Below are 10,421 nucleotides of genomic sequence, written 5' to 3' on the forward strand. Positions count from 1 at the left end.
CATAACTAAAAGAACACAGGCAAGCAACTGAGTGTCATAAGGATTCGTGCTGCCGCTTCTGAAATCAGTCCCGGGGGTTCTAGCTGGGGCTCAGCCCTCATCATCCTTGGAAGTTGGCCACGCCCTGTCACTTTGCTTAGAGTCTTCCAAGCTTTGACTTCATTCTGAATTATTCTCGGGTCAGTTATTTAAACCCCCGTAGCACCCAGAAGACAGCCGGCTTCTCTGGACAGGGACCATGACTTATTCATGGTGACCTTGAACTCTGCCAATTCACTGGGGTCCGAGTTCGCATACGCCGGCACGCCAAAGCCATTTGTGGTGCGTCTCCCCTGCCATGCCAGAACATATTACACGAGAGGCCAGCCTGAGCCAGATGGGCCACACAGATAACGTGTGTAATGGAAATTCTCACGGAGCGATGACTCAGCCGGCTTAGCCCAGTGGGAATTTCCTTTGTACAGCTCGAGGTTATTAGGGTGACAAATGGCTACCGACACAGGGCTCCCTCAATGAGAAGAGGAGGCTGGAGGGAAATGTCACCAGCTTTACCTTTCTTTCGCTTTTTATTTTTTACTTTTTAAATGTAAAACATTACAAATATCTGTGCAAACAGGAATTCTAAGAGAAGTGAGCCCCATCTAGCCCCAATATCTTCTCAAGACTATTCTTATATTTAAAAAAAAAAAAACTACTAATTTCACAGAGGGGGGGGGGAGAGAGAGAGAGAGAGAGAGAGAGAGAGAGAGAGAATGCATATGTGGAGGTCAGAGGTCAACTTTCCTAGCGTCAGTTGTCTTTCTCTTGTTGTTTCTGCTACTTCACACGGTGTGTGAAACCCTCCAGGAGATTCTTTCCCACCCGCCATCCCCCCACAGGAGGGGTGGGATTACAGGTGCGTACTGTCCAGCGTTTCACTTGGGTTCCTGGGGTGGAACGTAGGAACCAGTTTCAGGACAGACATCTTTCCTTGACGAGCCATCTTTCCAGCCCAAGGCCACCCCCATCTTCCTCTCACTCTCTGCCCCTGGCCTGGAGGATTTGGAAGCAAAGCCAGTCATGTCACCATGTCGTCACGTGTGTGGATATATGATGTGTGTCATCATATATGACGGTTCTGAAAGACAAGGAGTGTTGAGAGGATACTTAAGGGTCATTGCACCTTTAAAAGCTCCGTAATTTTTCATGCAAGACGGGGCTTTGTGTGAGCCTTTGAGCCATCCTCAAAGTCACTATGGAGCCAAGGCTGTGTCCTGGCTGCCTCCACTCTTCTCAGGTGTTGAGATTTCAGTTGGTGCTGCCGTGTCTAGCTTTATGGCATGCTGGGAACCGAACCCGGGACTTCATGCATGCTAAACCAACACTCCATCAACTGAGTTACACGCCCAGCTCCAGGAATTCTTAGGGACAAGTTTACTCACAAGGGGATAGCTGTCACACTGGGAGGAGGTAGCTAATTGAGGCCAGAGAACCTGCTATAAATATACTACTGTGCTCACACAGCCTCCCCAGCCCAGCCCTAAGGATCAGAAAGCCAGAGTGTGCTGGGGTCTGCGGAGAAGGCCTGGCTAGAGGTTTTACATGATCAGTGTGGGGCAGTGACTTTTCTGGGTCACTTGCCTAGCAGTTCTCTCCTTTGAACTTGGCCAGTCCCTAGAACTTGGATGGCGCATACTTCCTCAGCATGGATCCTGGGTATCTCCCAGACACAGGCGTTTTCCTCAAGGGAGCATCCAATGCCTTCAGCTGGTGCTGGTGTTGAGGGCTCACAGGCAAGGTCCGGCTGGAGGAAGTTATGTAACACAGGAACTCACAACAGTTGGCCTCTCTGCACAGCCCTTGTATACATCTACCAGACACCTGATGTTTAAGCAAAATTCCCATTCCTTCCTGTGGTAATTTTAATTGGTCACCAAGAAACTTGACATTTCCACAGATGCAAGCTTGCATGAAAGTGACAAGGACCTTTTGAAAGGACAAAAGGAAACTCTTGTTTCTGGACTCTGCCTGCTGTCTGCTCCCCTAGCTCCCCTGTGTCTACCTGGAGTACTTCCCACACCCCTCACATAGCACCTCAGGCTACTTTCCCATCAACACAGTAGTTGATGACAAAGCCACAGAGACAAAAGTAGGAGGAGGGTGAGACTCCTGGATGTCCAAGAAAGCAGCCAGAGTTCTGAACTTTAGAGCCCTTCGCACAAAGGCTTGCCGGAAGTAAGATGTGCAGCCAGCAGCCAGCGGTGAGATGGACTTCAGAAAGAGCAAAGGGAGGGACTGGAGATGATAACCGAGGCCCCAGCAACTCCTGTGGTTGTCACTACCGTCATTGTGATCATTGATGGGGAAACTGCCTATGCCATGAGGAGCTAGGAAAGGAGATGATGCTGTGGCCATGATGGAGGCTGTCGCTCCGGCTCTCGGTACTGAAGGAACTGGTGAGGTGGGTAGGGGGACAGATAAGCCCAGCTTTACAAGGTTAATGTGAGCCAACAGGAAGGATTTATGGGGTGACACGATTTTCATGAATGAGGGCACACAGTGCAGGTGGAGCTAATGCAGTCTTGGAGAGCTTCCAGGAGGAGCCCACAGCTGGATGGAGCCCAAGAGGAGCCGAAAGGAGCCAAGTAGACTGGGGACACAGGACGAGGCTGTTCTGACCTGCCAGGGTACTGCCTGGGGAGCGGCGGGAAGGGAATACAGGTGGTAGGGGAGGGGGCGGTGTTGGGAGAGAGCGAGTGCTCTGTGCCACAAACCAAGCTCTCAACACCCATTCCCCTAGCTACAGGAAGCCCTGGAGACTGAGCAGGAGACAGCCGTAATCAGATTTGCATTTTGAGAAGGTTATTCTGGCCAAAAGTGTCAGGAGGGGGTCACAGTGAGGAGTAAAGTGAGACTTATTTCGAGGCTGGCAGAGACTCAGACCAGCCTGAGGTAGTGCAGACAGCAAGGAAGGGAAAGGGGCCACTGGCTTTTCCGCGTCCCAGAAGGTCCAAGGCAGCTAGCTCTCTCTGAAGTGAGAACCAGCATTGTCAAGGTCTCTGACAGTAAACCACGCCCTGCGGCTCTGGTGCTGTGGCTCTTCCGTGTTCCCAGGGTACCTTGCGGTTCACTCGGCTTTTTGCCCAGTCCTCCTTTTTTTAGGGCAGGAAAGCCTCATATGTTTTAGGAAGATTCCTATAAAGCAGTTAAAATGACTGAGGTATGGATCAATAGCAATGTACTCGCCTAGCACACAGAAGGACCTGGGCTCTATTCTCGGCGCCACAAAATGCAACAGAAAGGTCAACTAATGTATTCTCTAGGGGAGGACCTGGGACAGCAAAGCCAGTGTCCTGATTCTAAGTGGGAATCATAAAGTTTACATTCAAGCCACTGGAAACAAGGGCTCCAAAAAAGGGGTCTCACTATTTCCAAGGAAATTGTGTGGGGTGTGTTTGTGTGTGTAGTGTCTCTAATTAACCTGCATTTAACCTGAGGATCCATGGTTAAAGGCTTTGAGATAGGACAGGGTGGGTGGCCTCAATTGGTAGCTCATACCGATACCCAGCCACCACTGGCAATGGAATCTTTGCTAACATAACTTGGTGACGGCAGACACCCTAGCCAGTGTTTGGACAAGTGTGATGGTCTTCTCAGGAAGAGTGAGGGGGAGGAGGGGCCAGAGGGACTGCTCAGTGGCTAAGAGTGTGTCTTGCTTTTCCTGAGGACCCAAGTTCAGTTCTCCATATCCATGTCAGAAAACTGTAACCCCAGCTCCAGGTGTCCCAACTCCAGATGTCCCAACACCCTCTTTTGGCCTCCTCGAACACCTGTACTCCTGTGCATATAACATATTCACAGGCACACATGCACGCCCATAATTTTTAAAAAATAACGAAAATTCTAAACCTTTTAAAAGCTTACTTTAAACTTTGCTATTGAAAGATAGCTAAAAATTAACCACACACCAAAATTAACCAGACTATAATTAATTGTGATTATTATAATTAATAAGGCTGTAAGATTTTTGTTAAAGGAAGAGGGGGCTCTCTCTCTCGTACATATAAGTACACACTCTTAAAAATCTAGTGAGCAAGAGGAAAATGTCTATTTGCACATCTGGCTTGTTCTTTAAATAGCTCATTCCAAGAAAGGAATATATTTGCCCTGTCTTAATTTATGTTTCTACCTTTTTCTTCCAACTGCAGGAGGAAGGAGGGAGGGGGCCGGGCCTCACAGGGATTCGGCAATGGCCTTGGTATGCCACTGCCTACACAGCAGTATTTAACCCAATTACAGGATAATAAGGGCTCAGACAAATTGTCTGCAAACAGATATGTCTATGTGTAAACCCTTGACTTTGGGAACATGTGTCTGGAGCCAGAGAAAAGGGGTGTGCTTAACCGAGAGAGCTTCAGCTCAGAAACTCTCCCCCGAATGTGGACACTCTTGAGTTCAAGATGAAAGGGTCCTCAGGTTCAGACTGCATGTTTGTCCTAAAATCACACACATGCACACACACACACACACACACACACACACTCACACACACCATACACACTCACACACACTCACACACTCACACACACTCACTCACACTCTCACACACTCACACACTCACACACACTCACACACACTCACACACTCACACACTCACACACTCACACACACTCACACAACTCACTCACACACACTCACACAACTCACTCACACCACTCACACACACTCACACACACACACTCACACACACATACGCACACACGCACATACACACTCACACACACACATTTTACTATAAGATAGAAGAATCTGTATCTTAGATTGTCCTCAGGGAAGAGGGTGCTGTACCCACCCTGAGACACTGAGGAACTAACTGTTTGGTTGGCTCAGTGAGGACCTCAAGCAGGCTGCCACTCCTGGGGGCTGCCCAGTGACTCTCCTCCCCTTCCTTCTCAGAGAGACCCGATGTGGTGCCTACTTCAAACCATTCATAAAGGCAGTGGGTCAGGCTGGGCAGGGAGAGGTCAGGGAGGGTCTGTAACAAAGGCATGGAGGTTTGTGTCTCAGGCGTCAGATGAAGAAGAGCTCAGACCTTGCCTTCCATCTACTGCAAAGCAGAGTGCAGGTCCCGGAGCTGGGAGCTGAGACAGAAGTACGTGTCCCACACTATTTGCAGGGTCCCTTGTGGGAGTAACAGAGAACATGGCTTGTGGATCGGAAGGCTGTTCTCGGTGACACGGAACTTTTCTGAAAATGAAGGTGACCGAAGTCCACTTTCCCTAGCCATTCACACCTAGAGGGGAAAAAATGCAAATGCACACTCAATCATAGCACAAAGCTTGCTGCAGCAATGGCTTGGCAGTGCACTTGTGGGCATCTATGCCTGTGTGCTTGTGTGCGTGTGTGCACAAGCATTGGCAGACCTCTACCACCTAGCACACCTTGCTAGGGGTCTGTTCAGTTTTGTTTTTTTTTTTTTAAGGATCGTTTTTGTTTTGTTTATGTCTGTATGGCACACATGTGAGGAGGGGGGTTACAGGCAGTTGGGAGGCACCAGGTATGGGTGCCCTAACCACTGAGCCATCTCTCCCGCTCCCGTGAGTTCTGCTTACTCGAAGTTGGCTGATTCATGCTTGCCTGGCTGGTTTTCTCTATCCCAGTCTTCCGCTGCTCCATGAGAACTGTCTTCTCTCCACAATGCGTTTGTCGGTTTGTCAGGCGTGGCTGAGAGTTGCCCACGTGCAGGTTATGGAAAGAGAGAGGAGTTCTGCCAACCTCAAGGGACTTCTGAGGCCTGAGGGAAGGGGGTCCTTTCTGATGGGTCCTCTCCATGACACAGTAGCAATATCCCCCGTCATTTCCATAGGAGTCTTACATCAGGATGTCCCGGCAGGCCCTGGAGAAGGTTGGAGAAGAGTCCCAGAGAACAGACCCTGCCGATTCGTCTCAAAATTCGCCACCTGGGTGAGGGACATAGTGCAGTGTTGTCCTAATGTGCACAGGGCCCTAGATTTGATATCCCCAATATTGTCTAAGACAAGCATGGTGGTACATGGGTAATCCCAGCACTTAGGAAGTGGAGGCAGGAGGATCAGGATTTCAAAGTTACAGCAAGTTCTAGGGCGAACATCAGACCCTGTTTCCCAACAAAAACAGAAATAGAAACCTAAACCAACTCCCGTCTGATTTGATCGGAGCTCATTATATACAGGAATGAGGACATCATAATGAGGGCTGTCAGTTTTCATGACTAATCTAGGCAAATGAATTTTTTGACTCTCCATCTGAACTCTCCCAAGTGCTCCCACCTCCTCCCGCCTGCTTCTACTATCTGGTTTAAGGTGGTTTGAGGTGGTACTAAGGTTTTAAATTGATTTCTAGATTTGAAGGAGCAGAGATGGCAGAGGAGGACAGGACAGAGGGAAGCTATGCACCTGTGCTTTCTGGCAGGCAGCCTGGCGTTCATCAGGTGTGAGAATATGGCTGTCCTGGGTGTCACTCTGCAGCCTCCATTGGCTGCTGTGGATCTCAAACTACGATTACTATAGATATCAGACATGGAAACTTCTCTTATGCAACCAAGCAAGCATTTGGGGGAGAGAGATGAGGAAGGCCTGGGGTGGGAGGAAAAGACAGTGCTTCAGAAAAGGAAGAACAAAAGTGGAGCTCACCTGCACAACATCCCAGCCTGGCTGTTTCCAAGGAATGGATTAAGCTTCATACAAAGCGAGGTGAGCTGGTCCCACGTGGCCCAGGGACCGGCTGCAGCTGGTCAGTTTGTCTGCTTCACAGAACTTTGTGGGACAAGGGAAGGAGCTGTGTCCCTACAGCCCACGTTCGCCAACTCCTTAAGGAAAACCCAGAGAAAGAGAAGAGAGTACAAGGGAGAGGGAGTATTACAAGGGAAGGAATAAGGCCGGACAGAGGATACTGGGGAAGGTGGAGCAGGGACAAGCCTCCTGATGCTGGTGTCTCGAGAGGCTCACTAGATGAGGCGCCAGGCTCAGTTGCCGTCTGTGACTCAGTGCCTCCATGTTTAAGCCGTTCTGCTGCCTGCTACTTCACGGCGGGGCTCAGCTTTCTTTCCGCTAATCACTCATGAAAGCATAAAATTAAGACATTCTGGGAGGCTGAAGGAATCTGGTGTAAAATGTGTGTTTGGGGAATGGAAGGCATTAGAAGGATGCTCTAGTCCACTGCTCTCTGCTGTCTTCATCCCGTTTTCTCTCCAAGTTAATGAATGAGCCATGGTTGTTTTTAGGCCTGTAAAATGCCCCTGGGAGGGAGGAGGGAGGAGGGAGGAGGGAGGAGGGAGGAGGGAGGAGGGAGGAGGGAGGAGGGAGGAGGGAGGAGGGAGGAGGGAGGAGGGAGGAGGGAGGAGGGAGGAGGGAGGAGGGAGGAGGGAGGAGGGAGGAGGGAGGAGGGAGGAGGGAGGAGGGAGAAAGGAGGGCTGCACTCCAACAACCTCACGCTCTTTGCTTTGTTAGACTTTTCTAATCTGTTGCTGTTTGCCTCTTCCTTCTGTCTGTCCCCAGATAAAAAACGACTTCTCCTGTTAATACGCCACTGCCTAGGAGCTGAGGAGGTGAGTCAGTGGGTAAAGTGTCGTGGAGGTGTGAACGTGAGAACAGGAGTTCAGATCCCCCAGCAAAAGCAAACTGCTCATGGCAGCTGCCTGTGGTCCCAGTCTATGGGAGGCGGGGTCAGGAGCCTCAGGGCAAGGTGGCTAGCCGGACTAGCGGGACTCTCAGAACTGGGGAGCCCTGGGATCAGTGAGAGACCCTGACTCAGCATACAAGGTATGAGGTAGAGAAAGGCAGCTGACATCAACCTTGAGCCTGGGTTTACATGCACACGCACATGCATCCACATACATGCATGCACATCACACATGTGTAAACATGCATGCACGCCACACATATACTAGGAAAAAAGCAGTTTAATTGAATCTGTATCCCTCCCGTGTCCTTTTCCCACTAGGACAAGACTGCCCATCTGAATAAACTCAGCTGAGGGATACCAGTTCCCAGGGCCTCTGGCCATGAAGAAGCTGGAGGAAACCCCATGCACCTTCCTACCACCCCAACACAACTGAAAAAACCAAAGATGACCTTCAGTTCCTCGTTGCTTCATGCCCAGGCCTTCCTTGCCCTGCCATGCCTGTTCTAGGTTCAAAGTGTCATTTGGCCTTTGGGGACTATGCAAGGAGACCGTGTTATCTCGCTGTTTCTGGGAACCTCTCACCTTTCCTTGCTGCCTTTATGAAACCACAATTGCCCTTCTCCTCTGATGGAGGGGATGGAGAAGAGGCAAGGTATATCCAATTTGGACAGTTTTGCACAGGACAGTGTAGCCTCTTCGTGGACTTGCAGTCTCCCTGTGACCCTGAGTGGTTCCTGCCTTCAGATGGCAAAGTGATGTCCTGGTTCTGCCCCTGTCTGGTCGCTTTGGATTTCTGTGACCTCTCAGCTCTCTGGGAACAGAAGAGAGAAGAGACCACATTTTTATAAAATAAGAAGAACTCATTTTACAGAGCACCTTCTGGGTAGTCAAGTTACACATTGTGCCCCACACAACCCCACCGTTGGGTCTCATTCACAGGGTGTGCCAAGGCTCCCAGAGGTTACTAAGCAGGCAGAAGAGGAGGAGACCCTTGGCCACGTGGTTTGGCTAGCATGCAAAGCAGGAGCCAGCCACCTCCTGGGCTCCAGGAGCCCTTTCCCAAACCCTAGCTCATTTTTCTTCTTCCAGAAGACAGAGGCTGGCAGCAGAACTCTGGTCCGTGGCTCCATATTAGAAGAACTTTATAACTGGAGTCGTGGGCAGCATCGAGAGCCAGGAGGAGACCAGCTGAGCTGCAGCGTCCAAGGAGAGAGGACTGGAGAGCAAACCCTCCTTCCATGCCTCTTTCTCTTCCTGGCCAGTGTCTAAAACGCATAAGTCAGTCGAGCCAACATTCAGAGAGAACATTTGTGCCTTGTTACCGCACAGCCACACAGCAACAACTTTGCAGGTGGTTAAATATGCATCCCATGAACTCCGCTGTAAGCTTGATTTAATGAAAACATCCAAGCCCTATGTACACGCGTTCTGTCTTTCGAGGTGCTTGCCTATTGAGTATGGTCATTTTCTCAAAAATAAATTGAGGGAGCACCGTTTATATATTGAAGTTTCAAAGCCAGGGGAGAAACGCTGATGTTTTAGGCAGGCCGTGATTATAAAATAATGACAATGTTTTCTCAGCAAACAGTGAGGGACTCCAAAGACATTCCACTGGAAAGCTTCAGGCTGACCCAGTAGGGCTGCCATGGCGCTCAAGTGCCTTGTGGCATCTCTTTTGGAACAGCCTCCAAATCCATTTGTGTGGGCCATGTGGAAAAAAAAAAATAAACCGAACTAAACCACTCTGTCCCACCTCGTTATTGACCAAAAAATTTTATTAGCCAGTTCTATTGCTCACCTAATTCACTGGGATCGGTTTCAAATGGTTTTTAGTTGCTTCAAAAATATCAGATCAACCCTTCAGCGAGGGGAACTGGCCGTCTTTGAAGGTTCTCTCCAGCGGTGCTGAGCAGGCTCGAGCACAACTCCAACACGGTTGAATCCTGCAGGTTGGAAAGTCAGGCAGGGTTGGCAGATGAGGTCACCATGGGGATGAACCTTACAGGGTGGAGCCCCTCTGAGTGGTGGGAAAGCACTTTGCCAATTATCAGGTACTTCTGCCTGGACCTTTTGAAGTTTCAGGGCAGTGGGGAGGGTGTCAATGATTGAATGATTGAGAGTTTCGGAGCAGAGGGAGATCCCGCATCCTAGTCATATAGCATCGAGCCATTAGAGTTAGATACTGAAACAACAGCTCGGGGACCCCTGGGTACCACGCCAGTAGGCAGAAGCTGGCCCTCTATAGGTAGTAAGGAAAAGGGAGGGCCTATGGAAAACACACACACACACACACACACACACACACACACACACACATTAATCACACGTGTTAAAAGGAAGAAGATTAAGAGTGGAAATGGCCGAACCTGGAGCATCGAGGAAGGTGGACAAAAGGAGTTGTAGGTAGGTGTGACAAAACTAGAAGAAAGACGGGGCTCGGGCTAGTGAGGCAGGTTAGATGCCCTTCCACCGTTGAAGCCTCCATTGAACAAGAGTGAGGCACACCTGTCCCTCCAGCTATCCTTGCTTTGAGTACAGTTCATTGATACCGGCTAAGTTGTAAGCTTGGCTTCTAGCAAGCTGCACCTGATTCTGGCCCAGACAGCCCCGATGATGAAGAGTTATGTCTGAGGTAAGGAAGGGAGATTACAGCTACACCTTCGACTGCCATAGGAAAGCTGCAAGCTGGTCATGCAATGTGAGGTGAAAGAGAGCTCAGTGTAAACTACAGCCCTTGAGAGACCTGCACGGTCAGAGCCTAGTAATGCTAGCTAAGTCGG

The sequence above is a fragment of the Rattus norvegicus genome, chromosome 9 (genome assembly GCF_036323735.1).
Source record: "Rattus norvegicus strain BN/NHsdMcwi chromosome 9, GRCr8, whole genome shotgun sequence".
Lineage (NCBI taxonomy): Eukaryota > Metazoa > Chordata > Mammalia > Rodentia > Muridae > Rattus > Rattus norvegicus.